Genomic DNA, 15391 nt, shown 5'->3' on the forward strand with positions numbered 1-15391 from the left:
TAGGTTAAATGATATTTTTTGGCCTTGATGCCAGCTGAGGACAGGCAACGGAGGCTTGTTGGTTACAATCGACGTGTCCAGAGGAGAAAAATGAGAGCAGTTTGCAACAATGAAATAGTATCTCTGGTTTATTATTGCTGTGTGTACCAATCTCGAGTGAAAAGCTTTTGTTTGCGAGTCATCTGGTGAAGGCTCACCTGGTGTATTTGAGAGCATTTTATGGCCCCTTATCTGAGAAAGGATGTGCTGAAACTGGAGAGGTTTCAAAGGAGGCCCACAAAAATGATTCCAGGATTAAATGGCTTGTCATACGATGAACGTTTGATGGCTCTCAGCCTGTATTCACTAGAATTCAGAAGAATGAGGGGTGACCTCATTGAAACCTATCAAATGGTGAAAGGCCTTGATAAGAGTGGATGTGGAGAGGATGTTTCTTGAGGTGGGAGAGTCTAAGACCAGAGGACACAGCCTCAGAATAGAGGGGCATCGTTTTAGAACAGAGATGAGGAGGAATTTCTTTAGCCAAAGAGTGGTAAATTAGTGGATTTCTTCACCACAGGCAGCTGTGGAAGCCAAGTCTTTATATCTATTTAAGGCAGAGATCGATAGTTAACACAAAGCACACTGCAGATGCTGTGGTCAAATCAACACATACAAAAGCTGGATGAACTCAGCAGGTCAGGCAGCATCCATTGAAACGAGCAGTCAACGTTTCTGGCCGGGACCTTTTGTCAGGACTGAAAAAGGAGGGGGCAGGGGCCTTATAAAGAAGGTGGGGGGAGGGTGGAAGGTACCAGGTGAAAAACCAATCAGAGGAAAGATCAAGGGGTGGGGAGGGGAAGCAGCGAGGGGATAGGCAGGAGAGATGAAGAAGGAATGTAAGGGCAAAGCACTATGGGTAGTAGAAGAAGGTGGAATCATGAGAGATGTGATAGGCAGCGTGAATGTGGGATGGGGGCAGAGAGAGGGAGGGAATTACCGGAAGTTGGAGAATTCGATGTTCATACCAAGGGCCTGGAGACTACCCAGACTGTATATGAGGTGTTGCTCCTCCAACCTGAGTCTGGCCTCATCATGGCAGTAGAGGAGGCCATGTATGGACATATCCGAATGGGAATGTGAAGCAGAGTTGAAGTGGGTGGCAACTGGGAGATCCTGTCTGTTATGGCGGATGGAGCGGAGGAGCTTGATGAAGCGGTCCCCCAATCTGCCATGGGTCTCACCGATGTACAGGAGGCCGCACCGGGAGCACCGGGTGATGCAATAGATTACCCCAACAGACTCACAAGTGAAGTGTTGCCTCACCTGGAAGGACTGTTTGGGGCCCTGAATGGTGGTAAGAGAGAAGGTGTAGGGACAGGTGTAGCACTTATGCTTGCAGGGATAAGTACCAGGTGGGAGATCTGTGGGGACAGACATGTGGACCAGGGAGTCGCGGAGGGAATGATTCCTGCAAAAAGCAGGGAGGGGTAGAGAGGGAAAGATGTGCTTAGTGGTGAGGTCCTGTTGAAGGTGGTGGAAGTTGTGGAGGATAATATGCTGGATCCGGAGGCTGGTGGGGTGGTAGGTGAGGATAAGGGGAACCCTGTCCCTGTTGTGGTGACGGGAGGATGGGGTGAGGGCCAAAATGCGAGAAATGGAGGAGATGCGGGTGAGGGCATCATTGATGACGGCAGAAGGGAAACCATGATTCTTAAAGAAAGAGGACATTTGGGATGTCCTGGAATGGAAAGCCTCATCCTAGGAGCAGATGCGGCAGAGACGGAGGAACTGGGAATAGGGAATAGCATTTTTACATTTGGCAGGGTGGGAAGAGGTATAATCAAGGTAGTTATGGGAGTCAGTGGGTTTATAGAAGATGTTAGTCAGTGGACAGTCTGTCTCCAGAGATGGAGACCGAGAGATCGAGAAAGGGGAGAGAAGTGTCCGAGATGGACCAAGTGAATTTGAGGGCTGGGTGAAAGTTAGAGGCAAAGTTGATGAAATTGACGAGCTCAGCATGGGTGCAGGAAGCAGCAACAATGTAGTCGTCAATGTAGCGAAGGAAAAGTTTGGGAGCAGTACCAGTATAGATTTGGAGCATAGACTGTTCCACATAACCCACGAAGAGGCAGGCATAGCTGGGGCCCATGTGAGTGCCCATAGCTACACCCATGGTCTGAAGAAAGTGGGAAGAGCTGAAAGAGAAGCTATTAAGTGTGATTACCAGTTCCGCCAACCGGAGGAGTGTGGTGGTGTTGGGGAACTGGTGAGGTCTATTGTCAAGAAAGTAGCAGAGGGCTTTGAGGCCCTCTTGATGGGGAATGGAAGTGTATAAGGATTGGACATCCATGGTGAAAATGAAGCAGTCAGGACTGGGGAACTGGAAGTTATTGAAGAGGTGGAGGGCATGGGATGTATCCCGGATGTAGGTAGGGAGGGACTGAATTATGGGTGACAAAATGGAGTCCAGGTAGGCAGATACAAATTCGGTCGGGCAGGAGCAGGCCGAAACTATAGGCCTACCTGGACAGACAGGCTTGTGGATCTTGGGGAGGAGGTAAAACCGAGCAGTGTGGGGTGTGGGAATTATGAGTTTTTTGGCTGAGAATGGAAGGTCTCCGGAGTTGATAAGGGCAGTGATGGTACGGGAGACAATGGTTTGATGTTTTTTGGTGGGGTCCTGTTCCAGGGGTAAGTAAGAGGAGGTGTCAGAGAGCTGCCGTTTGGCCTCAGTGAGGTAGAGGTCCGTCCGCTAGACTACTACGGCACCACCTTTGTTTGATGGTGGGGTTAGGATTAGTGCAGAGAGAGTGGAGGGCAGTGCATTCAGAGGGAGTGAGGTTGGAACAGGAGAGAGGAGTGGTGAAGTTGAGACGGTTGATGTCACAGTTGGAGATGAACAGATCGAGTGCAGGTAGAAAGCCCAGTGGGAGTGTCCAGGAGGAGGGTTGAAGATGGGAGAAGGGGTCATCAATAGGGGGAGGGGAATCCTTGTTAAAGTAGTAGGCTCGGAGACGTAGGCGACGGAAGAAGAGATTGATAGTTTCTTGGTTGCTTGGTCAGGACATATGGTGAGAAGGCAAGAGATTGGGGCTGAGAGGAGAAATGGATCAGCCGTGATGAAATGGCAGGGCAGACTTGATGGGCCAAATGGCCTAATTCTGTTCTATAGCTTATGGTTTTATCCAGACAGGTGTAAGTGAAACAAATAAAAAGAAAAACAAATGCAGAATAGTGTTCATGGACAGGCGAGAGTCTGTAGGTGTTGGAAATCCAAAGCAATACCTAGAAAATGCTGGAGGAACTCAGCAGGTCAGGTAGCAACAAAAGAAGTCAACGTTTCGGAAATAGAAACTTCTTCAGTACTGGAAAGGAAGGGGGAAGATGCCAGAATAAAAAAGGGTTGGGGAGGGGAAGGAGGATAGCTGGAAGGTGATAGGAGGATAGCCAGGTGGGTAGCAAAGGTAAAGAGCTAGAGAGGAGAGTGGACCATAGGAGAAAGGGAAGGAGGAAGGGACAATGATAGGCAGGTGAGATGAGGTAACAGGCCCAAGTGGGGGGGAGGGGGTAGAAGAAGAGGGGCGGGGAGGGAATTTTTTTACCTAAAGGAGAAATCAATATTCATGCCATCACATTGGAGGCCACCCGGACAGAATACAAGGTGTTGCTCCTCCTCCCTGAAGGTGGCCTCATCTTGGCATAAGAGGAGGCCATGGACTGACATAATGTCAGTACCTCCAGTTGAATTTTGTCTTTCTGTGTCTTTCCGGCTAGCTGTCAGTCTGTGGTTTTGTATTGCCATGTGCTCCTGTCCCCGCTCCTGCTCTACTCCGGCCCCTGTATCACTGAGTACTCCGTCTCTCATCTGTTTCTCATTATTACCTGTTTTGCTGCCATTTCTGTCTCATTGTGCTCCACCTATCACCTGCTGCTCTGTTTATTGCTCAGTGTATTTCAGTCCTGTGTTTTCACCTGTTTGTTGCCAGATTGTGCCAGTGAATTTTCCTGAGTCTTTCTAGCATTCATATCTGTACTCTGTCCATCTGAATATTGACTCTGCCTGCTTCCGGATTCTGGTTTTTGTTTTTCTCTGGATGTTTTGATCTCTGCCTGAACTCTGACGCTGACTTTGTTTGCACCTTGGGATTTGTTACTCAATTAATATCACTGTGTGCATGGTACCGGGTCTACAATTGGATCCCTGCTCCAGTGTCCTGACACATAAGACCATAAGATATAGGAGCAGAAGCAGGCCATTTGGCCCATTGAGTCTGCTCTACCATTCATTCATGGACTGAATTCTTCCAGTCATCCCCACTCCCCTGCCTTCTCCCCATACCCTTTGTTGCCCTGGCTAATCAAGAACCTATCTATCTCTGCCTTAAATACACCCAATGACTTGGCCTCCTGAGCTGCTTGTGGCAACAAATTCCACAGATTTACCTTCCTCTGACTAAAGTAATTTCTCCACTTCTCTGTTCTAAATGGACATCCTTCAATCCTGAAGTTGTGTCCTCTTGTCCCAGAATCCCCTACCATGGGAAATAACTTTGCCATATCTAATCTGTTCAGGCCTTTTAACATTCAGAATGTTTCTCAGAGCTCCCCCCTCACTCTCCTGAACTCCAGGGAATACATGTGGGAGTGGGAATCGGAATTAAAATGTTTGGCCACCGGCAAGTTCCGCTGTTGGCAAATGGGGCCAAGGTGCTCAGCGAAATAGTGTTGTTGCATCTACAGAGAAAATGCTGTGTAGCTGGACAAGTAAAGTGCAAGGGCCACTATGAGGTCAAATGAGAGATTGAGAGATAAAGAGTTCATTTTCTTGCATATGACTGGTCCAGCTAAGAGTATGATAATGGTGGGATAGAAGCTGCTCTTGAGTTACAAAGCACATGGTTGTGTGATACAACATAAGGTATCATATGCCATTATACCTTGCACATTACCACCTAAAGAATAGCTATGATTGTTCACATATTCTAATAGGTTAAGTATATTCAGATGAGCATTCCATTAAAATCAGTACTTGAGTTTTACAGAAGCTGCAGAGGGTTTGAAGGGCAAAGATGTGATTTGCTTCTCTCTGTTGAAACCAAAAATCTGTTATAAGTAAGGGGTTGCTATGGCTGATCTAATGCAACATTAGTCAGCAGTGATTCCTCCTATTTGTAAGAGCGAAGGACTGATTGGTATGAAGGTCAAAAGAAGGTGGATCTGCTTTCTTTTGTTCAGGATTCTTGTTCTGTGGCATACATTACAAATGTTTCTTGTTTCTCTTCACTTCATATTTGGATTGGATGTAACTGAAAAGCTGAACTTGTGGTCATAATATCCAGAAGATACAAGTGTCCATGTAAGGAAGTGAGTAGATCTAGTTTTATAGGTTTTCACTGCAGGTTATTAGGTTCACAATGTAAGTTGCTTTTATTGTGCTTTGTTACTTTTTGGCAATTGACAACATTTCCTGGAATTAAATGCAAAATGGACCATATTCAGGAATTTAACCCAGCACTTTCTTAAACACACACACATACTTGTGATGTAGTTCTGGTGCGAGTCATGCATCTGATGACCTCAATCCTTGTGTAATGCTCTTTTAACAATGCAGGTAAAAGTCAGTAATTTCCAACATTACTCTCCAGTTGAGAGAATGCCTCTGCCTCTTTATTGTCTCTAGAACATAACCTCATCACCTTTAAGCCTACTACTGGCTCCAATAGCTATTTCAGAACTTGGAAATTCTTTACAATGTTATATTGTAGCACTATTGGTATTGCTACACTTCTTTATACTCATGAAGATGTGGCCTTTCTGCTAAAATTAAAGAGAGTGTATATTTTCCAGCATTGCAGCCTCCCTGAAGTTCAGGCTGTAACAGATTCCTTGGATTCCCTTTCAGAACCTGGAGCTCTTCATAAATTACAGATCCCACTCCTACAGTATTCAGTCACAAACAAGGGATGCTGGAAATCTAAGCAATACACACAAAATGCTTGAGGAACTCAGTAGGCCAGGCAGTAACTATGGAAAAAAGTACTCTTTTTCCATAGATGCTGCCTGGCTTGCAGAATTCTTCCAGCATTTTGTGTGTATTCCTTCAGTATTCAGGTTCTTGTAACAGGAACGTCATCCTTAGTGTTCATATGATTCATTCATATTAAAGCAGTCAGAGTTTCCTGTCATCTTTTAGAGGCCCTAGAGAGGCCTGTGAGGAAAGAGAAGATTTTCAAACCAAACAGTGCCGCTGGGTGTCTTATAGGCTTGGGACTGCTGTCACCCAGTTTACACATTTCATTATAGCCTCTAGAATCCTGCCAACTTCAAATATCAAATATGGCATCCATCTCTTTCCTCAAAACAACAATCTGCTCATGCTGAAAATCAATCAACTGTTAGCTTGCTATTAGCAAAGAAATGAATAGACTTGACCTGAAACTCCATGGTAACACGAGTACTTTGATCAATGTCAGTTTGTACCACCATGCAGCCAGAAACGTGATACGTTAATGCTGTGTTATTTGGAGTGTTAACGGTGACTCCCACAGCTGTGTTTCACTTCCAGAGTAGAAATGGTGCTTTCCTGGCATTACATGAGCCCTTGCATGGTGCAAAGGTAATTGCTACCGCGCTGTCAAGCATTTTATAAGACAATTCACAAGTATTTTTCAACATGCATACCTACCATCCTTTTGCTTTCCTTCCATAGTCCTCACTAAACTTATAATTAACTTGCGTCTCTTTTGAACCTTCAACTAGCTTTGATTGATTGTCTCGTATTGCCTATAATTTTATGCTTTGATGCTATTTAAGTCCGAGCAAATTATCATAGGCCAAAGATGTTACTGATACTTGGAAGTGCATGTAGCATGATGCCAGTTGTCACTTTCAGTGATGTTTCATGACCACTGGCATCATGTATAAAAATCCATCACATTTAGAAAGCCCATGGTGCTGTTTTAGAACATTACAGGTGACATTAAAGGAAAGGTCGAGTCTCCTTCAGTTTTGATCAAGGATTTGATGCTTACTGAGCCACTTCCAGAAAGTTTAAGGAATTCACCTTCTATCAGGTAAGTAGTTGGAGGGAGACATACAAACAGCAGCCAACACCAGACTCAAACCTGAGTTCCTCGAGCTACGAGGCAGCAACACTGACTGCTGTGCCACCACGCTGCCCATTGATCCGACGTGGAGACTTCACTGCAACTCTTAATTGGATGTGGTTTCTTTTCATCCATCTGGCAAGGCAAGCAATACTTAATCCAACATCTTATCCAGAAGATAGCCCCTCTAACAGCGTAACTGTTCATAAGTAAAACAAGTGTCTACACGGATTACAGATTCATTTCTCAGGAAAATACTCCAACTTGGTCAAGAGTACTCTGCCGAATTCGAAGTTAATGTCCTTAACTAAACTATAATTTGGAATCTAATTTTATATAATTTTTCTGTATTTTGTTTTGATTTTTTTTCATGGGTCGAACAGTCACTAATAAATTGAGCTCCTTTATCCTGGCTAAAGGATTGACCTGGTAAACTGGCTCTAGTAATCTGCTGTCAGGATAAAACACTGAGATTAAGCTGTTTGGATGTTAGGAACCAGTTTAGATATATGACATTACCAGTATTAAAAAATATAAAAGCAGATGTACTGTCTGTTACGGTGCACCAAAAAATTGCAATTATTAAGAAGTACAACAAAGAGTGGAGAGATTAGTATTGGCAGTTCTGTCCATATACTGAGTAACTGAGTAACACAATGTGCAGAGTCAGCTTTCTGTCGTCAATGCTGAGTGATCCGATTGAAGGTAGTTAGGTGAAAGGGATTCATCACTGAGAAAAAGAAAATCAGACAAAGACCTTTGTTCAGGTAATGCAATGCCAGTGCAAAATAACGAGGACAAAAGTGTACTTGAAGCATCTCGGCCTGAAATGTTAACTGCTTATTCATTTCCATTCTTTCTTTTTAAATCTTTTTATTAATTTTTAAGCAAACATAAACGAAACATGAATACAAAGAGTTTGAGAGTACATAGTTAATAGTTTAAGTAGACATTCAAATATATAATAATCAATATATATAACCTCCCAAACTCATAGTATTTATGAACAAAAGAAATAAAAAGGAAAAAAAAACAAAAAAAAGAGAAGAAAAAAAAAAACACTAACCAACATGGGCCATTGCATAATGTCAGATATATACAGTACTTCCAATAACTCCGAACCTCCATTATTCATTTCTATTGATGCTGCCCAACCTGCTGAGTCTAGTGCTTTGGATTTTCAGAATCTGCAGACTTTCCCATGTTTATAAAGTGACCTTCATTCTATAATTTTTGAAACTGCTACCTGAGTGAAGCACTTCAACAGCAGAAGTGGATAGTAAAGATGTTATGTGGAGGGCTGATGGATAGGCAAAATATCATGCTGTTTTAATAAATAAGTACTATATTGCCAAGTTTGGGTTGTATTTGGGAAGATTTCTGATAGTACTGACAGGGAACCCATGGGATAATCAAAGCCCAACAGCCTTTAAAACAAAAGTGCCACTGACACAAATAAATGGACAATGGAACCAAATTAAAATCTCTGAGTAAGCTATTAATTATCAGATCTGGATTAATTAGTTTGTTTCAGTTTATGTTATATCAATAAATACGAATAATCTCCTCCTCCCTTTCACTCTCCATTGCCAATGGAATCTTTTCATCTCAAAATATCTCTGCGATTTCAGGATAACATATTGGAGTAATTCAGCTTGGACTTCCCATTCAGGCTTTCAGAATTCACATCTGTTTCCTATAAGTGAACAGCTGAAATTTGTGTCTGATGTACATTCCTTTGCAATGGTCTTTTCCAGTGCTGACTTGTGGCACTGGGGCGCACTCGGTGCAATGGAAATTGTAAATCCCCAGTTCATGCCAGTGTCAGCCCCAGCACTGGGGATGAAGCACAGCCCAGTAGGAGATCTTGCAGAGTTTTATGTGGAAGAATGAATGAGAGTCAAGGAGGAGGCAGACCACAACAGCTCTCTCATAACCTTTGATGCTCGATTATAGAACAGCAGTGTCACAGTTTGAAGTACTCGAGTACTAGTATGGCACAACATGGAGGGCTGAAGGGTCTGTACTGTGCTGTAATGGTCTATGGTCACACGAAAGATGGCGAGGGTTATAGTGGAAGGAGGAATTAACACGTTTTACACGCTAGAATAAAGATAACAGTTCAATTCCTCAAAACTAGTTGTTGTGTAAGAGGTTTTAAGATGCACTTTTTGTTATTTCAATTTCCTCTTTCTTTAATGGATTTGTCATTTCAATTTTCTCTTTTTTTATTCCAGCATGAAGGTACCTATTCCTGCAGTGATGTAGTTTTCCAGATAATAGTTGTCTGCTACTGTCTCCTACATATTCTTCATGCATTATTGTGGATGGTAATACCAGAAGGCTTTTAAAAAAGGCAGGTTCAACAGTCAAGAACAATTCTGCTTTCACCTACTATCCAGACATATCTAAGTGTGTTGAAGTGACGGGCTGAATTGGAAATGCTGGGTACAGGCCCCAGAGCTGTCTGAGAGCGAGGAATTACTTGATACTTGTACAAATTAAGCACCGGGCCAGATTGAAAAGGTCAGGGTGTTGGGACCAGGGGCGAGGTGAGAGCCAGCTCTGGCCAGTTCTGCTGGCTACTTATTCAGCTATATATTTACTCAGCTCCGGTTTGAACTGGGGCTGTTCCCTGCTCCGCCTGCAATGATGCCCGGCTTCGTGTCTGTGGTCCCACGATGTTGGCTCAGCCACACGATGAACTGAGGCTGCGGCCTGCTCTGGCTGCAGTGATGCCTGGCTTTGTGTCTTTCGTAGAATTTCAGCTCTGAAGCTATTTGCCTACCTTTATTGTTTGACGATTTGTTTTTGTTTTGTCTTTCCTTGCACACTGACTGTCTTTTTTTAGTGGGTTCTTTTGAGGTTTTGTTGACTTGTGGCTGCCTGTAAGGAGAGAAATCTCAAGGCTGAATAATGTATACATACTTTGAAAATAAATGTACTTTGAACATTGAGCTTTGATTTTTGACAATGGGTCAGAATGCAATGAACTTTTTGATCTCAAAGAAGTTAAGATCATTCCACGAATACAGGTCTGACATGCAATTTGACACCACAAACATGGTCAAGAGGTTTGAAATGCAGGTGGGAGGCAGATCAGTCTGTTATCAGAAAACATTTGACTCCTGGTGTGCAGAAAGCTTTGCTGGCAATGTAATGAAAATAAGGTCAAGGAATATCAGAATAATTTTCTGGGGAGGAAAAATCAGGAAGATGATTAGAAGAGAAACAATTGCTGGAGAGTTTTTAACTAAATCAAAGTTCAAAGTAAAAGTTATTATCAGAGTACATATATGTCACCACATACAACCCTGAGATTCATTTTCCTGCGGGCATACTCAGCAAATCTATAGATCAGTTACTGTAAACAGGGTCAATAAATATCAACTGTGCAAATGCAAATATAAATAAATAGCAATAAATAATGAGTATGAAATAATAATATGAGGAGTGCTTGAAGTGAGAGAACATCGTTTGAGGGAACACCAGAAATAGAATCAGTGTAGTTATCCCCTTTTGTTCAAGAGCCTGATGGATGAGGGGTAGTAACTGTTCTTGAACATGGAGGTGTGAGTCCTGAGGCACTTGTACCTCCTACCTGATCGGCAGCGAGAAAAGAGCATGGCCTGGGTGGTGAGGATCTTTGATGATAGATGCTGCTTTCTTACAACAACATTTCATGTAGATGTGCTCAATGATTGGGAGGGCTTCACCTGTGAGGTACTGGATTGAATCCACTACCTTTTGTAGGATTTTCCCCAAGAGGGAGATTAAAAACTTGGCTGAGCAGTGTAATAATGACAACCTCTCACTCAATGTCATGAAAATCAAGGAACTGATTGTAGACTTCAGGAGAAGGAAACCAGAGTTCGATGAGCTGGTAATCATCGGAGGATCAGAGGTGGAAAGGGTCAGTAACTTTAAATTCCTGGGTGTCCCGGACCCATCATATAAATATAATTGCAAAGTGAGGTCAAATGCAAAGTAGAGCACCATCCGGAGTGTGTCTGGCTGCATCATTGTGTGGTACGGAAGCTGCAAGGCAAGACCCTACAGAGGACAGTGAGAACCACCGAGAGGATCACCGGAGTCTCCCTCCCTGCTGTTTGTGACATTTACATTGCAGACAATGGGCCCAGAACATTGTTGACAATCCCTACCACCGTCCCACAATCGCTCTGATGCACTACAGTCAGGACTGCCAGGCTAGGTAACTGCTTCTTCCCTCAGGCTAATATCCTGCCTCCACTGAGGTCTCGTCACTAGGGCAGCAACCTGCTTACTGTTTACCTATTCTGCTCACTACATGCATTTTGAATTATGTTTTATTAACTTATTTATGGTAATATTTTGGTTTATGTGCTGTGCATGATATATGTTTTGTGGGTGCACTGTGGTCCAGAGAAACATTGTTGTGGTTGGTCGTATGTATGTACAGTCAGAGGACAATAAACCTGAACCTTACAAACAACATTTCATATTCTGCTTTGCTAGCATTGGATAGTCCAATGACTTGAACACTGAAGTTTCCAATTTTGGATAACCCATACCCCTGTGTTCTTTTCCCACTCTCACCAGTCTACCCTGTGTCTCTCTTCCTTTGTTCGCTTTTTCCACCCCTCCCATCTCATCCTTCCCACAAGGTTCCATTTCATCTGCCCGTCAACCCTCCTTTTTCTGGTTTCCCCTCCTGACCTCCATTTCAATTCCTGACTTTTGTTTTCTTCCTTCCAAACTCTCTGTTCTTATGCTGGACCAACCACCATCCCTTTTCCTCCACAGATACTGCCTGCCGCGCTGAGCTTTTCCAGAAATTTAGTTTTTGCTTACGTGCACATGCTTATGCATGGCAATTTTGCTACTTGTATCGTAAGCTTTGAATGCCAACATTATTTGATTAAAAGCCTTATGCAAAATCTGCCTGCCCTGCTACAACTACAAGCCTCTTATCACCAGGTGGAGCTGCTGCAACTCTCCTGTGTACTTCCCTTCTCAATTCCCTATGCTTGGTGGTAGAAACAAGGGGAGATCATTCAGTATGGTCAGAATAGTCCATGTTTTATCCATATTCATCACATTTTCTTAGCATTAAAGTTAATTGATCTAATAACTAGAGTTTGTGCTTTGTATGGAAGACCAGCATTTCTAAAACCCACTGCATGAAGGAGGATTTCCTAAGTGCCACCAGAATTACGTTGTTCTGCTTCGAAATTCATAACTCTTTGCCTCAGACCAATTCGCCAGCAAACAGTGTTAGCAGCTCAGTGTAATAGGATACAGTTGCTACAGGTGGGAGAGACAGAGGAGTTGCCTTCTTAATGGAAAAAGGGCCTAATAATGGCCAAAAGAGGATATTCCTGGGGAATCATCCAGGGAAGCCAAAGGGGCAGAACTTAGAAACAAGAAAGGGACAGTCAATTCGATAGAATTGTATTATAGGACCCCAACACTAATAAACATATGAGATTTTGTAGCTTCTGGAAATCTTGAGTAACATACATAAAGATTCAGGCAGCATCTATGGAGAGGAATAAATGGTCAATGCATTGGGGCTAGGCCCTTCATCAGGACTGGAAATGAAGGAGGAAGAAGCCAGAATAAGGTGGGTGTGGGGTGGGAATGGGACGAATAAACTGACGGGTAATAGGTGAAACAAAGTGAGGGTGAGGGTGGGTGGGCCGGGGTAAGGGGATGAGGTACAAAAAGTACAAAGCTGGGAGGTGATAGATGGAAGAGATAAAGGGCTGAAGAAGAAGAAATCTAATGGGAGAAGGCATGGATCATGAAAGAAAGGGAAGGAGGAGGGGTGCCATTGTAAGGCAATGGGCAGGTGAAGAGAGGGACGAGAGTGGAACCAGAATAGATAAAGAGAGAAGGGGAGGGGAGAAATTACCAGTAGTTAGAGAAATCAGTGTTCAAGCCATCTGGTGGGAGGCTACTCAGATGGAATATGACTCGTTGCTCCGCTAACTTGAGAATGGCCTCATCATGGCAGTTGAGGAGGTTGTGGACAGTGGGAATTGGAGGAGCAGACATGTGAGGGGTTGCAGCTAGTTATAAGTACAAAAAGTAGTACTCATGGGAGATTTTAACTTCCGTAACTTAACTTTCTTGAGACAATCATAGTGTAAAAGGCTTGGACAGAGTACAATTTATGAAATGTTTCCAAGAAAGTGAGAATGCAGCACTTAACCTCTTCCTAGGGAATGAAGTAGGGCAAGTGGCAGAAGTATCTGGCAGTGAGCACTTTGGATCCAATGACCATAATTCTGCAAGTTTTAAAATAGTTATGGAGAAGGACACAACCAGTTCACAGGTTAGGTCCTGAACTGGGTCAGAGCAAATATTGGGGCCATTAGGCAGGATCTTGCAGATGTTGATTGGGTGAAATTGGTAGCACGGGAAAGAGAGTCTGCCAAATGAGAGGCTTTGAAAAGCCTCAAGAATTGACAGCCTGTATTCTCCTGTCAGGGTGAAGGGCAAGCCTGTCAGGTTTTGGAGCTCTGGTTGTCAACATTAAGTTCACTGTCATATACAGAAGTACACATGCATAGATGCAACAGAAAATATACTTGCTGCAGCATCACAGGCACATAACTTCACAGAAGCAGTATTCACAAGATAAACATCATTTTTTTACAAGAAAACACAAAACAAAAAAAATCCATTTTGGTGTAAAGTTGTCTTAGTGTTGCTAAACTCCAGTGATTTGTTTTTTCCCAATTAGTTCAAGAACCAAATGGTTGCAGGGAAGTAGCTGTTATTGAACGTGGAGCTGTGAGGCTTCAGACTTCTGTTACTTCTTATCCAATGGTAGCTGTGCGAAAACGGCATGGTCTGGTTGGTGGAGATCTTTAGTGATAGATGTAGCCTTCTTTAGATACTACCACTGGTGAAGAGAGATGTGCCCATAATATGTTGGGCTCCATTACTCTCTGCAGCTCCTTGTGTTCCTGTGCATTTGAATTACCATACCAAACCGAAATGCAATCAGCCAGGATATTTTCAACCATACATCTGAATAGGTTTGTTTGTGTTGAATGACAAGCCAAACCTCCTTGACCTCTTAAAAAAGTAAAGATGTTGGGACATTTTCCTTATGTTTGCATCTATGTACTGGGCCCAGAACAGGCCATCCATTATGTTAATGCTCATGAATTTAAAGCTACTGACTCTCTATGCCACCAGCTCCCCAAAATATTCACTCTCCTTCTCTTTCTTGAAGTCAACAATCAACTCTTTAGCTTTGCTGATGTTGAGTGAGAGGATGTTTTTGTGGCTCTATTTAACTAACTGACCTATCCTGCTCCAGGAAGCTGACTCATCGCTACCCGTGATTCGTCCAACAATAACAGTGTCATTTGGCATATTTGAAGATGGAATTGGAGTTGTGCTTAGCCCAGTCATGCGTGTACAGAAAGCAGAGCTATTGATGAGAAATATTGATGTTCTGGTTAAGTAAAAGAGGCACAGGCTGCACAAGTGAAGGAGTGTGTTTAAGAGAGAAACTAGGAGGGCAAAAAAGCTGAAATGAGAAGTCAGGGTGAGGCAATGTTGTAAGAGATTCTGCAGGTCTATTAAAATGTTGGCCCATCAGTAACTATGTCTCTGTTATTTATTTATTTAGCAATACAGTGCCCCTCGAGCCATGCTGCCACAGTAATCCCACAATCCTGATTAATCCTGGCCTAGTCACAGAACAACTTACAATGACCAATAGCCTACCTGGTTGTCTTTAAACTGTGTGAGGAAACTGGAGTACCCAGGAAAACCCATGCATTCCACAGGGAGGATGTACAGAGACTCCTTGGATGGAGCGAAGGTGCTCAGTGAGGCAGCCCCCCAATCTACGTTGTGTTTCACTGACGGAGAGGAGGCTGGACCAGTTGCACCAGATGCAGCACGTGATCCCCGGCGCACTCACAGGTGAAGAGTCGCCTCACCTGGAGGGACTCTTGGGGCCCTGAATGGTGGTGCGGGATGAGGTGTAGGGGCAGGTGTAGCCCTTGTATCGCTTGCAATGAGAAGTGCCAGGGAGAGAGATAATCTCGGAGGAACAAGTGAGCAAGGGAGTCATGTAGAGAGCGATCCCTGTGGAGAGTGGAGGGGGGAGGGAAAGACATGCTTGGTGGAATGGCATGAACGTGGTAGAAGTCACAGAGAATGTGTTAGTACGTTTATGGTGATACCAAAATAGTTGGTATCGTAGACAGTGTAAAAGTTTATGAAACTGAGCATAGGAGTTGGGAAGTCATATTGAAGTTATACAAGACATTGGGGAGATATCTCTAGGAGTTTTG

This window comes from Hemitrygon akajei, chromosome 27 (genome assembly GCF_048418815.1).
Source record: "Hemitrygon akajei chromosome 27, sHemAka1.3, whole genome shotgun sequence".
Classification (NCBI taxonomy): domain Eukaryota; kingdom Metazoa; phylum Chordata; class Chondrichthyes; order Myliobatiformes; family Dasyatidae; genus Hemitrygon; species Hemitrygon akajei.